This window comes from Solanum dulcamara, chromosome 9 (genome assembly GCF_947179165.1).
Source record: "Solanum dulcamara chromosome 9, daSolDulc1.2, whole genome shotgun sequence".
Lineage (NCBI taxonomy): Eukaryota > Viridiplantae > Streptophyta > Magnoliopsida > Solanales > Solanaceae > Solanum > Solanum dulcamara.
The window spans coordinates 67282048-67302441 of NC_077245.1; the positions used below are offsets into that span (position 1 = coordinate 67282048).

At 38.1% G+C, this 20394-nt stretch overlaps 1 pseudogene; it reads right to left on the reverse strand.

The window, feature by feature from the left end:
• Positions 1-14668: 14668 nt before the first annotated feature.
• LOC129903736 (uncharacterized) lies at positions 14669-17084 on the reverse strand (annotated as a pseudogene).
• Positions 17085-20394: the final 3310 nt, after the last annotated feature.

A 20394-nucleotide genomic window follows, 5' to 3' on the forward strand; every position in this document is an offset into this window, starting at 1 on the left:
GATTGAATTAGATTGTATATGATTGGTCTCTATCTAAACTGTGTTCTTACGTTAGACCTATTGTAACACCCCCCAAAATTCTTCACTAAGATTCAGACCCTTCTTCATATATGTGTAAGATCGAACCCGACTTTTGTGAAGTGTATGCATGAGTTAGGATGAGTTCTCAAGTAATTGAAGAGTGTTAGAGGTGATGTGGTGTCACAAAAGATCCCTAGAACCAATCTACGTCCAAAGAATTCGTCTTGGCTAAGTTTTAGAATGAGTTCGTATAAAGGGTCGACTTTTAACGACCATACCTTTTGAAATATGACGTTTTGAGTGGCCCATGACCTATTAAATTAAAGGACTTCGAGTTTTCTTTCCAACGCCGCAAAGATTGTAATTTTTGGAGTTTGGAGTCAAAAGTTATAACTATCCTAAGATGGACTAGTACTGCAGGAATTTACTATCGCACCAGGAACAAGCCTTAGTAGTTTGGTCCCTGGCGCGGCACGCCACTACGAGATGTACAGGGTTTTCAAGCCTATTTTCTAGAACCTAGAAAATATAGGCTTGGCGGTGTAAGGGCGCGATGCGCCACTATAGCGCCATAATATAGCCTCAGTAGTTTGGTTCCTGGCGCGGCGCACCACTATAAGATGTGCAGGTTTTAAGTCTATATTTGACTTGGCGCCGCATTGGCGCGACGCGCTACTATCTCCCCAGAGGATTTTAGCCCTTTTTTCCAGATTTTCGAAGAAAGGGCAAATTGGGCATTTCCCAAATTATATATACACACTAGCCTTGGACGATTTTGGACCATTTTTCAATTCCACTCTCTCTCTAAAACAGCCCTAGAAATTCCCTCTCTTCTCCTTCAAATCTTTCTCCAACAAGGATTGCCTTCAAGAACTTCAAAGATTCAAGCCTTCCATTGAAGACCTAACATCAAGGTTTCTTCAAAGTCATCACCAAGGTATGTAAGGCTACTCAAAGAATGGGTTGAGTCCACCCATGTGCCCTACGTCTTCTTTGAGATTTATTGTTCATAAGAATGAAGTTTATCGATAGAGTTAGGTCCAAATAGGTTCTTTTCATCTCTTACCCTAATTTTTATTATGTTAATGTTGTGGAGTCAAGAAAGTGATGTGCTACATGTTGGTATGAGTTGATTGAGATGAGAGGTTGGACATATATTGTTAATTTCTTAACTATGTTGATTATGATAAATAATGTTAATTTTCTTAAATATGTTGCTTATCTTGAATTGTTGATTTAAAACCTTGGAGTTGTGATGAGTCCCAAAAGATTTGTTAAATGAATAGGGGAACAATTGGATAGGTTTGTATGTTGTTATAAATGCATATTTAATGTACTCTTGAAAGATATGATTGGGGTTGATCGGATAGTATGATTGGGAGAGGTTTGATTGTGATAAAGTTGATGAGTTGACAAGGTTCTAAATGAGACTTGTCGATATGATTTGGTTGAGTTGATTAGATGGAGTTTTATGAGCATTGAGTCTTGGGAAGAGTATCGAGCACCGAATTGATTAAGAGTAAGTAATAATTCAAATCGAATAACTACGTCGCCAAACGTAGGAGGGGATTGAACCGTTAAAGTCGGATGCTTCCCCAAAACTATTGTCCTGACATTATAAGACTTGGTTGGATTGGATCCATGATTGGTTGATTCGTTCATACCCTGGCAAAGTATGAACGGATGCGGCAACAACGTCGGTTTGTTGTACTATCACTGGCTCATAAGTGATGGTTGTCGGATAAGAGAAACTCCCATAGAGGTCTTGATAGTACTGTGAGTTGGATTGGGTTGAATTGTATGTGAATGGTCCTGTCTAAATCGTATTCGTGTTTAGGCTTAGGACACTTGATTGAGTTGTTCTTTCTCTTGAGTTGAGATTTCGAGTTGATTTGATTCCTCCTTGATGTTTGTTTCATTTGGCCATTTTACATACTCGTATATTCCATGTACTGACGCCATTTGGCCTGCATTGTTTCATGATGCAGATACAGGTACTAGAGATCATCAACCGACGCACCGTTGAAGATCTTCTCACTTCCAGCTAGTTGGTGAGTCCTCCCAGTTTCCAGAGGATACCGAGATTATCCTTATAGTTTTGTTTTGTGTCATTTATTTGATTGTTGGTAGCCATGAACTTGTCATTGGCACCTCCTGGATTGTTGATAGAGGCTTCATAGACTAGAGTGTGGAAGTGTTGAATTATCCGTTTTGACTAGTTTTATTCTAGTTAGTTACTGATTGGGTATTTGTTTGGCCTTTGGCCCTAAAATTATGAATAGTATTCTTATAATAGAGTCTTCCGCCGATAGAATGTGATTGAATGAAAGTGTGACTGGACCAAGTGGTTTGCTTGAAGGCCAAAATTGGCTTTCGAGGGCCGTCCACGTCTAGGGTACCCTCTCGGGGCGTGACAAATATAGTATCATAGCACAAATTTCAAGAGTCCTAGGGAGTCTATGAAGCCGTGTCTAGTAGAGTCTTGCTTATGGGTGTGTTTTGCACCACACTTATAATCAGGAAGCTATAAGACATTAAGAATTGTTTCACTTCTTTCATACTCTGAATTCGTGCGATAGAGTTAAACTTTATAAAACTTCCTTTCTAATTCGTACGTTTATACGTTACAGATAATGTCTCCTAAATGTACTGCTAGCCAGAGGAATGCTGATGACGCAGAGATGCGACAGTCAGAGGTACGCCCATCGAGGGCTAGGGGCTGACCTGCGAGGTATGCGGAGGCACCTCAAGTGCCTACTACTCCGCCTGCACCAACTTCGGAAGTAGATTTTTGAGGAGCGATCGCTATGCTCACTCAACTAGTGGCTACCCAAAATGGTAACCAGAGTTCGCCAACTCTTAGCTCTAGTTCGCAAGAGCCGTCTACTGCCACCAGAATTAGAGACTTTCTGAGAATGAATCTGTCGGCATTCACGGGTTCTAAGGTCGATGAAGACTCCCAGAATTTTATTGATGAGATGTGGAAGATCCTGAAAGCTATGCATGCTACGGAGATCGATGGGGTTGAGTTGGTGTCTTATCAACTCAAAGATGTGGCAAACATTTGGTATAACCAATGAGAACAAGGTAGAGGTGAGGATGCTGAACCTGCTATGTGGGATGAATTTGAGAAAGCCTTTCTCGACCATTTCTTTCCCACAGAATTGAGAGAAGCGAAGGTGGAAGAGTTTGTGAATCTGAAACAAGAAAGTATGACCGTTAAGGAGTATAGTCTAAAGTTCATTCAGCTATCTAGATATGCTCCAGAGATGATCCCAAATATGAGGTTGAGGATGAGGAAATTTGTCTCCGGTTTGGGAAGACATGTGAAAAAAGAGTGCAAAGCGGCATTATTAATCTCTGACATGGATATTTCAAGATTAACGGTGTACGCTCAATAGGTGGAGGATGAGAAGAGGAAAGACAGAGAGAAGCATTTGAGCAAGAAGGCAAATTTAGTGGGGCATGAGAATGAACAGAGGCAAGACAAGGGCAACAGGTCCTTCTTCCAGAATAGGTCTTCCAACTATGCCTCATCTACCGCCAGTGCACCTATGTCGCAGAACAGGTACGATCGGCAGGGACAGAGTTACTAGAATTTCAGACCCTAGGATTCTCAATACCAGGCAAGTGTGGGTCAAGGTTCGCAAGGGAAGCCACCATGCAACAAGTGCGGTAAGCTCCACTTGGGAGAGTGCAGAGCGGGAAGGATTGGTTGTTATAAATGCGGCCAAATGGACCATTTTCAGAAGGAGTGTCCAACATGGGGGAAAAGAGCCCATTGTTCTACCACCGCACCAACAGCTAGAGGTAATCAGAGAGGCACTACTTTAGGTACGAACGGAGGTACAAACCATCTATATGCTATGGGTAGTCGCCAAGATCAGGAGGACTCCCCAAACGTCCTGACGGGTATAATTCAAGTCTTTTCTCTTGACTGTTATATTTTGATGGATCTGGGTGCCACACTATCTTTTGTGACTCCTTATGTGGCAAGTAAATTCAATAGAATTCCTGAATGTCTTCGTGAGCCTTTTTGCGTAGCTACTCCTGTTGGTGATTCTGTCTTAGCTGAGAAAGTCTATAGAGATTGCACTATGTCAATCCATCACAGGGATACCTTGGCTGACTTAGTTGAGTTGGAAATGGTTGACTTTGATGTGATCCTTGGCGTGGACTGGTTTTATGTCTTTTATGCCTCTATTGATTGTAGGACTCAGATTGTCAAGTTCAAATTCCCAAATTAGGCTGTCATAGAGTGGAAGGGTAGTCATGTCGTGCCTAAGGGTAAGTTTATTTCCTACCTTAGGGATAGAAAACTAATCTCGAAAGGGTGTATTTATCACATTGTCCGAGTGAAAGATGACAAAGTTGATTCCCCATCCCTTGAGTCGGTTCCGATTATCAATGAGTTTCCCAAAGTTTTTCTTGAAGACCTGCCCGGAGTCCCTCCTGATAGGGAGATCGATTTTGGGATTGATGTTCTTCCTGATAACCAGCCTATCTCTATCCCTCCATATAGAATGGCTCCGACTAAGTTGAAAGAGTTGAAAGACTTGTTAGATAAGGGATTTATTAGGCCGAGTGTCTCACCATGGGGTGCTCCCATCCTATTCGTGCGAAAGAAAGATGGGTCCCTTAGAATATGTATTGATTACAAGCAACTGAACAAGGTCACCATAAAGAACAAATACCTTCTCCCCAAAATAGATGACTTATTTGATCAACTTCAGGGTGTCACTTATTTCTTAAAGATAGACCTGAGATCAGGTTATCATCAGTTGAAGGTGAGGGAGCATGACATCCCAAGGACAGCATTTTGGACCCGTTATGGCTATTTTGAGTTCTTGGTTATGTCCTTTGGGTTGACCAATGCCCCCACAACTTTTATGGATCTCATGAACCGAGTATTTAAACCATATCTTGATATGTTTATGATTGTATTCATAGATGATATTTTGGTTTACTCCAAGAATAAAGAGGAGCACACCTATCATCTTAGAGTCGTCTTGCAAACTTTGAAAAACCAGGTATTGTATGCAAAGTTCTCCAAATATGAATTTTGGCTTGCATCAGTGGCTTTTCTAGGCCACATTATATCTGGAAATGGTATTCAGGTTGATGCTCAGAAGATTGAGGCAGTGAGAAATTGGCCCAGACCCACATCCCCAATAGATATAAGAAGCTTCTTGGGTTTAGCTGGCTATTATCGAAGGTTTATAGAGGGATTCTCATCCATATCATCACCATTGACCAAGCTGACCTAAAAGAAGGCTAAGTTCCAATGGTCCGATGCTTGTGAGGAGAGTTTCCAGAAATTGAAGACCAAGCTAACCACTGCTCCTGTTCTAACTTTGCCCGAGGGAACAGAGGATTTTGTGATCTATTGTGATGCAACTAGAGTTGGTTTGGGTTGTGTGTTAATGCAGAGGGGAAAGGTGATAGCCTATGCTTCAAGACAGCTTAAGATTCATGAGAGAAATTACCCTACTCATGACCTTGAGCTGGCAGCTGTGGTATTTGCTCTTAAAATTTGGCGCCACTATTTGTATGGAGTGCATGTTGACATGTTCACCGATCATAAGAGTTTACAATACATCTTCAGCCAGAAGGAACTCAATCTGAGGCAAAGAAGATGGCTCGAGCTACTCAAAGACTATGATATGACCATCCTCTACCATCCAAGTAAAGCTAACGTTGTTGTTGATGCCCTTAGCAGGTTGTCTATGGGTAGCACTGCCCATATAGAGGAGGGAAGGAAAGAATTGGCGAAGGAAGTACATAGGTTAGCTCGATTGGGAGTTCGTCTTGAAGAGAACAATGAAGGCGGTGTTAATGTTCAGGATGGGTTTGCATCCTCACTCGTGGCAGAGGTAAAAGAGAAGCAAAACCAAGATCCCGTCCTTCTCCAGTTGAAGGAAGTTGTTCACAAACAAGAAGTGATGGTTTTTACCAAAAGGGGAGATGGTGTGTTGAGGTACCAAAATAGATTGTGTGTACTAGACGTCAACGATGTTCGAGAAAGGATTATGGACGAAGCGCATAGTTCTAGATAGTCTATTCATCCTGGCTCTACAAAGATGTACCATGACTTGAGGGAAGTTTATTGGTGGAGTGGAATGAAGAGAGATATCGTGGAATTTGTTTCTAAGTGCCCGAATTGCCAACAGGTTAAAGTTGAGCATCAAAGGCCATGTGGGTTAGCTCAAAATATAGAGATTTCGGAATGGAAGTGGAAAATGATCAACATGGACTTTATTACGGGTTTGCCGAGGTCCCGAAAGCAACATGATTCGATTTGGGTGATTGTGGATAGAATGAAGAAATCAGCTCACTTCTTGGTAGTTAAGACTACTGACACCGCAGAAGATTATGCAAAATTATACATTTAGGAGATCGTCAGATTGCATGGGGTCCCCTTGTCTATCATCTCAGACAGAGGAGCTCAGTTCACTTCCCAATTTTGGAAATCCTTCCAGAAGGGACTGGGTTTTAAGGTGAATCTTAGTACGGCCTTTCACCCCCAGACAGATGGCCAACCAGAGCGCACCATCCAGACATTGGAGGATATGTTGAGGGTATGTGTACTTGACTTCAAAGGAAATTGGGATGATCACTTACCTCTCATAGAGTTTGCATATAATAATAGCTATCATGCAAGCATTCAAATGGCTTCTTATGAAGCTTTGTATGGGAGGAGGTGTAAATCACCAATTGGGTGGTTTGAAGTTGGTGAAGCTGAGTTGATTAGGCCTGATTTTGTTCACCAGGCTATGGAAAAGGTGAGAGTTATTCAAGATAGGCTAAAGACAGCCCAAAGCCATCAAAAATCTTACACGGTGTGAGGAGGAGAGACTTGGAGTTTGAGGTGGATGATTGGGTGTACTTGAAAGTGTCACCCATGAAGGGCGTCATGAGGTTTCGAAGGAAGGGGAAGCTTAGTCCTCGATACATTGGTCCTTACCAGGTTGTACAGAGGATAGAGAGTGTCGCTTATGAATTGGAGTTACCATCGGAGCTAGCCTCCATTCATCCAGTATTTCACGTTTCGATGTTGAAGAAATGCTTAGGCGATCCCTCATTAGTAGTCCCCATTGATAATATTGGAGTTAAGGATAGCTTGTCCTATGAAGAGGTTCCAATCCAAATCCTTGATTGCCAAATTTGCAAATTGAGGAACAAAGAGATTGCCTCAATCAAAGTCTTATGGATAAATCAATTTGTCAAGGAAGCCACATGGGAAGCGGAGGAAGATATGAAAGCTAAATATCCGCATCTATTCGTGCCCACCGATGAGAATATTGAAGGTAATGTCCATTTTCTTGACTTGAATTCGTTTGTGCATTTTGAGTTTGGATAGTAATTATTTTGAGAATTTGATTGGTTGAATGACTGAATTCTGATTGTGATTTGTACCCCGAGTCCATCCTTGGTTTACTCGTCATTCGAGGACAAATGATCCCAAGGGGGAGATAATGTAACACCCCCCAAAATTCTTCACTAAGATTCGAACCCTTCTTCGTATACATGTAGGATCGAACCCGACTTTTGTGAAGTGTATGCATGATTTAGGATGAGTTCCCAAGTAATTGAAGAGTGTTAGAGGTGATGTGGGGTCACAAAGGATCCCTAGAACAAAGCTAAGTCCAAAGAATTCATCTTGGCTAAGTTTTAGAATGAGTCCGTATAAAGGGTCGACTTCTAACGACCATACTTTTTAAAATATGACATTTTGGGTGGCCCATGATCTATTAAATTAAAGGCTTTCGAGTCTTTTTTCCAACGCCGCTAAGATTGTAATTTTTGGAGTTCGGAGTCAAACGTTATAACTATCCTAAGACGGACTAGTACTGCAAGAATTTTAGGCCTGGGTGGCAACTGCTGGAAACCTAGGCTTGGCGCCGCTGTGGCTCGACACGCCACTATCGCGCCAAAAACAAGACTCAGTAGTTTGGTCCTTGGCGCGGTGCACCACTACGAGATGTGCAGGGTTTTCAAGCCTATTTTCCAGAACCCAAAAAATATAGGCTTGGCGTTGTAAGGGTGCGATGCGCCACTATAGCGCCATAAAACAGCCTCAGTAGTTTGGTCCCTGGCGCGGCGCGCCACTATCAGATGTGCAGGTTTTAAGCCTATATTCGACTTGGCGCCGCAGTGGCGCGATGCTCCACTATCGCGCCAGGAGGATTTTAGCCCTTTTTCCAGATTTTCGAAGAAAAGGCAAATTGGGTATTTCCCAAATTATATATACACACTAGCCTTGGAGGTTTTTGGACCATTTTTCAGTTCCACTCTCTCTCTAAAAAAGCCTTAGAAATTCCCTCTCTTCTCCTTCAAATCTTTCTCCAACAAGGATTGCCTTCAAGAACTTCAAAGATTCAAGCCTTCCATTGAAGACCTAACATCAAGGTTTCTTCAAAGTCATCACCAAGGTATGTAAGGCTACTCAAAGCATGGGTTGAGTCCACCCATGTGCCCTACGTTTTCTTTGAGATTTATTGTTCATAAGAATGAAGTTTATCGATAGAGTTAGGTCCAAATAGGTCATTTTCATCTCTTACCCTAATTTTTATTATGTTAATGTTGTGGAGTCAAGAAAGTGATGTGCTACATGTTGGTATGAGTTGTTTGAGATGAGAGGTTGAACATATATTGTTAATTTCTTAACTATGTTGATTATGATAAAGAATGTTAATTTTCTTAAATATGTTGCTTATCTTGAATTGTTGATTTAAAACCTTGGAGTTGTGATGAGTCCCAAAAGATTTGTTAAATGAATAGGGGAACGATTGGATAGGTTTGTATGTTGTTATAAATGCATATTTAATGTACTCTTGAAAGATATGATTGGGGTTGATCGGATAGTATGATTGGGAGAGGTTTGATTGTGATAGAGTTGATGAGTTGACAAGGTTCTAAATGAGACTTGTCGATATGATTTGGTTGGGTTGATTGGATGGAGTTTTATGAGCATTGAGTCTTGGGAGGAGTATCAAGCACCGAATTGATTAAGAGTAAGTAATAATTCAAATCGAATAACTACGTTGCCAAACGTAGGAGGGGATTGAACCGTTAAAGTCGGATGCTTCCCCAAAACTATTGTCCTGACATTATAAGACTTGGTTGGATTGGATCCATGATTGGTTGATTCGTTCATACCCTGGCAAAGTATGAACGGACGCGGCAACAATATCGGTTTGTTGTACTATCACTGGATCATAAGTGATGGTTGTCGGATAAGAGAAACTCCCATAGAGGTCTTGATAGTACTGTGAGTTGGATTGGGTTGAATTGTATGTGAATGGTCCCGTATAAATCGTATTCGTGTTTAGGCTTAGGACACTTGATTGAGTTGTTCTTTCTCTTGAGTTGAGATTTCGAGTTGATTTGATTCCTCCTTGATGTTTGTTTCATTTGGCCATTTTACATACTTGTATATTCCATGTACTGACGCCATTTGGCCTGCATTATTTCATGATGCAGATACAGGTACTAGAGATCATCAACCGACGCACCGTTGAAGATCTTCTCACTTCCAGCTAGTTGGTGAGTCCTCCCAGTTTCCAGAGGATACCGAGATTATCCTTATAGTTTTGTTTTGTGTCATTTATTTGATTGTTAGTAGCCATGAACTTGTCATTGGCACCTCCTGGATTGTTGATAGATGCTTCATAGACTAGAGTGTGGAAGTGTTGAATTATCCGTTTTGACTAGTTTTATTCTAGTTAGTTACTGATTGGGTATTTGTTTGGCCTTTGGCCCTAAAATTATGAATAGTATTCTTATAATAGAGTCTTCCGCCGATAGAATGTGATTGAATGAAAGTGTGACTGGACCAAGTGGTTTGCTTGAAGGCCAAAAATGGCTTTCGAGGGCCGTCCACGTCTAGGGTACCCTCCCGGGGTGTGACACCTATGACACCTTGATTGAGTTTCTCTTATCTTTCTGACTTGAGATATTTGAAAAGATATTATTCTATCTTGACGTATGTTTTATTCTTTTATATTACATACTCGTACATTTCACGTACTGACGTCCATTTGGACCTACATCGTTTCATGATACAGAGACAAGTTTAAGTGATCATCAATAGGCGCACCGTTGAAGATCTGTTCACACTCAGCTTATTGGTGAGTCCTCCCCTACATTCGGAGGATACCACTTATGTTATTCTTGCGTTGAGTTTAGTCTTTTCATTCTAATTTGAGGTAGTCATGAACCTGTCATTGGCACCAATTAGATAGTAGCGATAGAGGCTTCATAGACTAGATAGTGATGGGTCGATTGAGTACTTTAATTCCTTAAATCATTTTTGTCAAACTATTTAACGACATAGATTGGAGTTCGATTTGTTGGTCCATGGCCTTTCTTCTTCGAGCTAGATTGTTGATTGGGATTGCTCACTTAATTATCTCTTTATTTTAAGTATTCCGCTGTTTTAATGAATGAACGGATGTGTGATCAGGTCAAATGGTTCGCTTGGGAGCCAGTAATGATTTTCGAGTGCCGACCACGTCTAGGGTACCCTCCCGGGGCGGTACATTTATTTACATATGCTTTATTTATTTTATAATTGTTAGAAGAGTAATAGAGTAGCATTTCTTAAAGATTGCGTAGGAATAGTGAAATTAACGGAAGCAAAGGTGTATTTAGCAGCAAGATTTTAGTCATCTATGAAATTTCTAGAAGAATAGACCGATGGACACTGGCGCAAAACATTAGATATTAAAAAACAAATGCAGATTTGAAATGTTTGATCATATTTTTATTGCAGAATTTATTATTTGCACAGGGCAAAAAACAAGTTCAAGCCTGCATTGTAAAAGAATATTGAATAACACTAAAGGCAACTGGAAACTGAAATAAAATTTTCTCTGCAAAATACAACTATTTTGGCTGAAGTTGCAAAACAAAATCTGAAAGCTGAGTACAAGAACTACCAAAATAGTACTTCAGTAGATTAGTAAATCCATATTCACAGCCCTTGGAGACATAAATAATTGGAGCAGTGAAATAAATGTTTTAATCATCCTCTCTTCACACAATAATTATTTGTTTGCAGGCACTACTCAACCAACTCATATTTCCGAGACAATTTGTTTTTCCAATTGAGCTTAGATCCTCCTAGCAGAGTAAATGATAAACAAAGAATACAAAAGATGAAATCAAAAGAAAAAAGCTTTCATGACTTGCGTGTTTAAAGTGGATCTTCCAGAAAGAGAAATATTATAGTATTCATCGTGTTGCTTCACATCAGAATCAATATAAAGCATGGTTTGTTTTTTTTCCAGATTTCTTGACTAAGAGATTATTTGGATTGGCGACTGACTTTTGCTTGTAAGTCAAAAGCCATAAGTTAGAAATTATGTCGTATGATTTTTGACTTATTTTTATCATTTTGGTTTAAAGTCAAATGCTTATACAAACACTCAAAAATGCTTTAAAATTATTTTGTCTTTAAACCACTTAAAAATAAGTCAATCCAAACAGATTCTGAACATTAAGCCATTTACATGTAACAACTACTTATCCAAATTAAGCTGCATATATAATCAGTACCCTTTATTTTGGATCTCTCCATTTTGTATTTTCTGCGTCAAGCATTTCAAACTAATCCTTTCTTCCATAGATAGAAAAGTTCATTGCCTTAGACGTACAATACATTATATGCCTCGGCATCCCCGCCCATCCACCTTTTAACAAACTGTAAGAACTAAAGTTTTAAAAATTTACTGTGCCCTCGTAATAGATATACTTTTTTATGACCGTTTTCACCAGAACTTTCCAAAACTTACTCTAACACTTTTATTTTCTCTCACTCTATACATTTAGCATTTATTAATTTTAGTAGACCAACAAAAATTACAACACAGGAAAAAATACGTTGAGGAAATAACAGGGCTGAATAATCTCTATGGATAATTAAAAAAGAGAAACAAAATCTGTGAAAAAATTAGAAAACACAAAAGAGCACAGTAACTAAATAGTAGATCTTGATGCAAAAAGTTAACTTAGGAGAAAAAGGGGAGAAGGAAGATATTACTAACTAATGATAATGAGGCGACTTTTCAATTGTTCTATTTGAGGAATAAAGCGCACAAGTTGAGGGAAATAAAAGGGAAGAGCAAACAAATCGAGAGATAGTGTGATACATTGACGCACCATCACCAACCAACAGTTCCTACTGCAAAGGGCAAAGTTTCACTATGGATCATTTCATCAAAAACTCTCTGGAAAGAAAAAATGCATATATTTCAATCTGGAAAAAACACAAAAGTCAAAAGAGGAAGAGGAGACTTACAAAAGGAAAATATGTGCTTCAACTCGTTGTTTCTTAAGTTGTAATGTAAAGATCGCTCCGGTGAATGACGCGAAGTGACAAAATAAACCGCACAAGCCCTGCGATAAGAACAAAAAGACAAGCAATCGATCAAACCTCAAGATTCATACAACTTCATACCAATTCAATTTTTCCAACAACAAAATGAGAACTGTTACATAGGCATAGGCGGGTTTAGGATCCTCTTTTATATAGATTTGCTCTTTTGGATTTTGTCATTTAGGTTTATTTTTTCCCTCTTCCATATTAGGGAGTAAATATATTGCTTAGAAGCACCAACTGCTCCTTGGTATATGAATTTTTTTGACTCGTTATTTTTGTGGGTTTATATTTTTAATGAGGATTATAATGGATAATGTTAAATTATATATCTAGAATGATGAAATTGGTTTTTTGTAGGCTTTTAGCTCATTTTCTTTTACAGTTACCACAGCTCAATAATAATCCTTAATGATACGAATTCCGTCATTTTGGAAAAAACTGCAGTGAGGATTCTCAAAGCCAAAAGTTATGAACCAAATTATTAATTTTAGTTGCACTAGTTGTTTTAAATGAACTTGTGAAACATGGATTTAATCAATATTAATCGAAAAAAAGGAACAGTGAAGAGGAGAGAGAGGCTATCTGAGAAGAAGCGAGAGGAAAGGGAAAGTAGACTTACCTGGTGGTAGCCGATCGGAGTTGTCTCAGCGGTAGAAGAAGAAGACGACGACGTAGGTTCTTTTTTGAAGAGAGAGAAGAAGTATAATCCATAAATATGATTTAAAAGAAAATAAAAATGTAAATGTGCAACTTTATTCAATAATGACTTTTACTTTAATTTAAAAATTCGAGTACTAGAAAATTATGCTAAAAAAAATAATAAATATAGAATAAACAAATTAATAAGAAAAACTGTACGGAACCACATGAAGTAGAAGTTGAGAAGAAGGAAATGAAATTTAAATAATAATAAAAAATATTTTTAGAAAATATTAGAATAATAAAAATAATTAGAATTTAAAAATATTAATAAAAAGTAAAAATAGAAATAAAAGAAAGAAATTAAAAAGTAATCAGCTTGTAATTACATCACGTAATTACACCAATTCACAACCTCCTTTTGAGAATTGTAAAGTGTAATTAGCTTCTGCCAATTACATCCGATTACCTGTTGACTAAGTAATTATATGGTCAACCAAACATGTCAAATAATATAATTACTTCCAACTACACCAAATTTAATTACCAGGGTGTCTTTCCAAACAAGTCCTAAATGTTTGTCATTTCGCGTAAGAATCAGTTTTATTTTTTTGTATATAAATGAAATTTGCCCTATATTTAACTTTGACCCAAAACTTTTCGGCCCATATAACCCTTTTTTATCCCAACCGACCCAATTTTTTTCGTGGAAATTTCACAAATAACAACTATAAGTATCATAATTATGCTCTTTAGTTACAATTTGCCTAATTACTCTTCATAACTATAGTTTCGTTTGCGATGGATATTTCGCTTGTATACTTCGCTTGCCAATATATACACATCATAATTATATACAAATTCTGCATTCATACATTTAAGAATTTTTCAGAACTTATAAAAATCAACTGTATCAATAAATCATATACACACATGATAATTATATACAAATTCTTATTTTATATAGTTATGAATTTTTCATAATTGATACAAATTAAATGTATCAACAAATCATATACAAATAGTTAGGGTAAGAATATACAAATTATGAATTTACACAATTAGGAACCGAATTATATAAATAGCAAAATTAATTAGACTATTATCGGATTTAATAATTAACTAAAACTATAGCTTAATTACATAATAACAATTAAATATTTGTCTTTTCACGTAATTTTTTCTAACTCTTTACTCTTTAGTTGCCATAAATTAATTCCTAATTTTCAAACGAATAACTGAAATTGCATCTGACACCTTTCTCTCACATGAAATTTTGACTCATCATTTTAAAAAATTTCTATCATTTTCTTTTTAATTTTTTTTCAATCTCACAAATGTACAAAGAAATTTGTCTTTTGCTCTGCGGATGTCATATACAAGATTTATATGATCATATTTTACTAAAAGATTAGACATGAGTGTGTATTTGGTAGGATTAGAAGTTAATATTTCCAAAATATTATATATTTTTTGGAAAAATAAATAGTTAGGCCTAAAAGTATAAGAATTTGGTCATATACTTTGATAATTTGGTGCTCATCTTATTTCTCGTTTGCACCAAAAAATTATTTTAAAAATATCAAAACAAATCAAATCGAAGTAGAAAAAATCTATTCGAACATATTACTTCTGTTTGATAGCCGAATCAAATTTTTTCAAAACCAAATTGAACTGAGGTCTAATAAAACTGAATCGAAGAGCCCAACACCTACCCCTAACTCCAATATTTATTGATCTACATCAACACATGCATGGAAATTGTCACCAAAATGGAAGATTATGATTAAAGAGAGAGATTACACAACATTCTTTCTACAAGCATATATATACCAACAATATTATAAAAAATTACTACTAGATTTAAACATCAGTCACACAGTTTCAGATATCACGTTGAGTCATATTTTAGTACATATTCCCCTAATAATAGGTTTACATGATCGGTGAAGGAAAATTTGCTCAGGGGGTTAGCCATGTAAGCTCAGGCATGCTAATGAGACTTCTTAGAAAAGAAAGGATTCAGAATGTTAACTGAACCATAATGAGTGTCTTTCACAAGCTAATTGTGCAACAATACGAATGGATTTATTTTTAGCATATTATCTCCTGTATATATGAAACTGAACCTACAAAACTCATTATTAGTGAAAGTCCTAGAGATCTTAACAACAATGAGAAGGATGTCTAAGAAGGCCAGTGAAATATACTTGTCATTAGATATCAGTAGAAAAAGAGATGATTGTTGATAAACCTTCTTACTCTTTCCAGTAGGATCCGTCGATGATCCAGCTGGTTTAATATCACCAACTCCACTGAATACAGTCCTACATAGAAGAAACAAGAATCAAGAGAGAATCAGCATTGAATATTCATTCTATCACGTTCACATTTATAAGTCTTTTTCCTTGCTAAACATAAATGCCCTAATTTCAGATATGCCGAAGGAAATAAAAGAGTGCTAGAGGAGGTTGTTGCCAATGTGCATGCTGCAAAACTGTCTTATATATCAAGCACCTGTGGAACCTTTGAAATGCCCAATTTATTAAAGATAAAGCTACTTTAGGCAGATAAAGAAATAAATACTAGATTGAATACATTGCCAAGAAAGAAATCTCATCCACACCAAAGATGGAAAAAGGATAGACGGTCATGGAGACATGCCAGTGACAATTTTTCAAGGTGAAAACTAAAGATACAACTAATTGTCCAAGCTTGCATGCTCCATGTTAGGAGCATGAAAACTTCACATCAACTAACAACCTATATTTGGTATAGTATATCAGCAAATTACACCATCACAACAAGCTTTGTGACTAGCCTCAAAAAATGGAAAACACACTGATATTATAGGAAAAGGGAAAAAACCACTTCCTCACGATTACATGCATGTAGAAGAAGACATAAATAGAAAAAAAATAAAAGAGAGAGAGAGACACTTATTCATTGTCTTCGTTGGCAAGGTGGGGCAATAAAAACTGAAGCATCTACCATCCCTTTCCCCCTTGTTTTCTTTAAATATGAGCAACTTTCAGATGAAATATCGAATGTTTCTTCGGCTGTTTTTTCATCTGAAGAGAAGTGCTCATGAGAAATTGCCTGAGCTTTGGCTTTTACATTCTGAGGAGATGAAGACATGAAAGGCTCATGAATACATTTCTTCTTCTTATTTCCTGAAACTGGGTAGATAGAATAACTGCTCTATTCCCTTTATCTTGCATAGTCTCAGGAGATAAGCTACTGGAAGGCTCAGCAATTGCATTCCCTTTATCCTTCATACTCATGGGAGGTAGGGAAAGGAAAGGCTCATCAATCTCCTTCCTTTTGTCCTTTTTGTTTTCATGACTGGAAGTGAAGGGCAGAGCAGTAGCTTCTAAATTAGACCTCTTTGCAGTCTGGCTTCGATTGTTAACTACAGCTTTATTTCCTGAAACTGGGCTAGATAGAACAGCTACTCCTTTCCCCTTATCTTCCTTAGTCACAGGAGACAAGCTACTCAAAGGGTCAACAATTGCTTTCCCTTTATCCTTCATAACTGGAGGAGGAGGAAGGGAAAGGCAAGGCGCATCAACATCCTTCCTTTTGTCTTTTTTGCTTTCATGACTGGAAGTGAAGGGCAGAGCAGTAGCTTCTAAATTGGACTTTTTTGTAGTATGCCTTCGATTGTACAGCACAGCTTCATTACCCCTGCCAGCTTGAGTAACAAACAAAAGACAAATTAAACAGGTTTTCCCTAGGCATGACAACAAATAGACATTGAAAGGTAAGCAAAACCATAATATAGTAACACAATTCCCTGAATTTAGCATTTCAATACTGGACTGGGGTAATTTTCACGTGACCAAATGAAAAACCAAGCATATAGAGCAAATGAGGAACCAAACAAATACATGTTAATCATTATGTAGATTGCTTCTGTTCAAATGGCAGGAACATGTTTGCAATTTGCTCTCCAACATAGAACTTAATTTGCTAGGGGTTGGCATCTTCATATTATGTTTCGAATATATAAAGCTTCCTTTATATACCACACTATAACCATTATTACGCTTGTGTTTAATCTAACACAACCTCCTCCTTTAACTAGAATCTTCACATGAACCAGTTATAAGTTATCATGATTACTTTATCATTAGTAATGATTTCTTTAAACTAAAGACTTTAAAAGGTTTTCAATGGTTAAAATTTAAAGAAAATATTGCTTAAATCCGTGTTTCACAAGTTCAGTTGTATTTAAGACAACTATTGCAACTAAAGTTAATAATTTGGTTCATAACTTTTAGCTTTTAGAATCCTCACTGTAGTTTTTCCCAAAATCACCTAATTCATTATCGCATTTTTATATCGTGCGATAGAGTTGAACTCCCTAAGTTTTCCTTCTAATAATATTTTTTTGCAATTATGGAAGTGTTGGGAGTATCGACAGGTAGTCGTAGTTGGCATCGTGTGGACTGGTAGTGGAACAGAGAAGTGCAAAAGATGGTGGAAGCAAAGAACATGGCGTATGCGAAGTTGATAGAAAGCAAGGATGAGATAGAGAAGTGGATGAATAGGGAACTTTATAAAATAGCGAGGAAAGAGGCAAAGTCGGTGGTTTCAACGACAAAAACGATAGCTTTTGAATGCCTTTATGCTGAACTAGAAGAGAAAGGCGGGGATAGGAAATTATTCAGGCTAGCCAGGGCGCAGGAGAGAAGGGCATGCAATGTGGGTCAAGCAAAGTGCATTAAGGAAGAGCATGGAAAAGTATTGGTAGATGAGACCCTTATTAAACAGAGATGGCAGTCATACTTTCATAAACTCTTGAATGAAAAAGGGGACAGAGAGATTATGTTGGGAGATTTGGAAGATATAGGGAGGCGTCACGATTTTGGGTATTGTAGGAGTATTACGGTCGAGGAGTTTAAGGGTATTGTTTGTAGGTTGCATTGGGGAAGAGCGACCAGACTTGATGAGATTCTTGGGAAATTTTAGAAGAGCGCGAGCTCGGTAGGTTTGGAGTGGCTGACTAGGTTATTTAATGTCATCTTTGAGATGGCAATGATGCCCGAAGAATAGAGGTCGAGCATAATAATCCCTTTATATAAAAACAAGGAGGATATCCAGAGCTGCAACAACTATAAAGGTATCAAGCTTCTAAGCCATACTATGAAAGTGTGGAAAAGAATGATGGAGATGAGGGTCAGGAAAGGCTTGTCTATTTCAGAGAACCAGTTTGGTTTTATGCCAGGACGATCAACTAAAGAATCTATCCATCTTATGAGAAGATTGGTGGAAAAATATAGGGAGAGAAAGAGGGACTTGCATATGGTATTCACCGACCTAGAAAAGGCTTACAATAAAGTCCCATGATACTATAGAGATATTTGAAGGCTAAAGGTGTACCTGTGACGTACATTAGGGTGATCAAGGACATATATGAGGGTGCCAAAACCAAGGTAAGGACAGTAGGAGGGGACTCAAAGCACTTTCCTATCGGGATGGGGTTGCATCAAGGATCAGCTCTCAGTTCATTTTTATTTGCCTTCGTGATGGATGAATTAATGCGACAAATTCAAAGTGAGGTGCCATGGTGTATGATTTTTACGGATGACATAGTCTTGATCGATGACACTCGTAGTGGATTGGAGACATACCTTGGAGTCTAAAGGGTTTAATCTGAGTAGAACCAAGATAGAGTACTTAGAGTGCAAATTCAGTGAGATACCTCAGGAAGTTGGCGCAGAAGTTAGGCTTCGTGACCTGCCCATCAAAAGAAAAGTAGTTTCAAGTACCTTGGGTCTATCATGCAAGGCAACAGGGAGATTGATGATGATGTCACACACTGTATTGGGGCAGGGTGGATGAAATGAAGGCTCTCTTTCGGTGTGCTATGTGACAAGAAAGTGCCACCATAACTTAAGGTCAAGTTCTACAAAGTGGTAGTTAGACCAGCTATGTTATATGGGGCGGAGTATTGGCTAGTTAAGGTCTTTCACGTTTAAAAGATGAAAGTTGTCGAGATGAGAATATTGAGATGGATGTGTAGGCATACCAGGAGCGACGAGATTAGAAATGAGGCTATTTGGGATAAAGTAGGAGTGTCATCGATGGAAGACAAGATGCGGGAAATACGACTGAGATGGTTTGGGCATCTAAAGAGGAGAGACACAGATGCCCCAGTGTGGAGGTATGAGAGATTGGCCATGGATGGTTTCAGGAGAGGTAGGGGTAGGCCGAAGAAATATTGGCGAGAGGTGATTATATAGGACATGGTGCAATTACAGCTTACCGAGGACATGACCCTAGATAGGAGGGTGTGGAGGACCCACATTAGGGTAGAAGGCTAGTACATAGTCTCATTTTTTTCCCTATTTATAGGCGCATTAGCGCACTATAATTTCTTGTGCTCTGATTTCTGTTATTATCTATTACTTTCTATACTTTGATCACTCTCTTTTATCCCTGTTATTCTCGTTATTTGTTTTCTCATATATGCCTTATCTAACAAATTTTATACTTTTATTGAGTCGAGGGTCTTTCAAAAATAACCATCCTACCTTTGTAGGAGTCAGGTCTACATACACTTTACCCTCTCCAGACTCTACGTTGTGGGATTTCACTAGGTGGTTGTTGTTGGAATTATGCCTCCACAAAGAGTTTACATCTGAAAGAATGTCAATGCCAATACAAATCAGGAGCAACAAGCTTCACAAGTTTCCAATGACCCTCTAGTCGAGTAAGTCTCTCATGCTGAATTTTGAGGGGCTTTCTAGGTGTTTTCCCAAGTTATGGAGGCACAAGAAAATTGCAAAGTGGTTGCTCCCGTGAATCCAAATGTGGTTATGGCGGCTAGCCGAGTTTGTGACTTCACTGGGATGAACCCTCCAGAGTTTCATGGTTCAAAAGTGGACGAGGATCCACAAGAGTTCATCGAGGGTATCTACAAAATTGTGGACATCATGGGAATTAGTCTATTGGAGAAAGCGAATTTGGATACATATTAACTAAAGGGATTTGGTCAGATTTGGTATGAAAAATGGAACAGTGAAAGGGCTAGAGAAGTGGATTCAATTAATATTGGAAAGAGTTCAAGGATGCCTTTCTTGATTATTTATTCCCTCTTGAGTTAAGGGAGGCCAAAGTGAAAAAGTTCATTAACTTGAGTTAAGGTGACATAAGTGTTAAGGAGTATTCACTAAAGCTTACTCAATTGTCAAAATATGTTCCATTCATGTTGCCAATTCTAGAGCTCGCATGAGCAAGTTTGTCTCAAGTGTGCCAGGTTTGGTGGTCAAAGAATATAAAACCACCATGTTGATCAAAGATATGGACATATCAAGGCTTATGACTCATGCCAAACAGATTAAGGA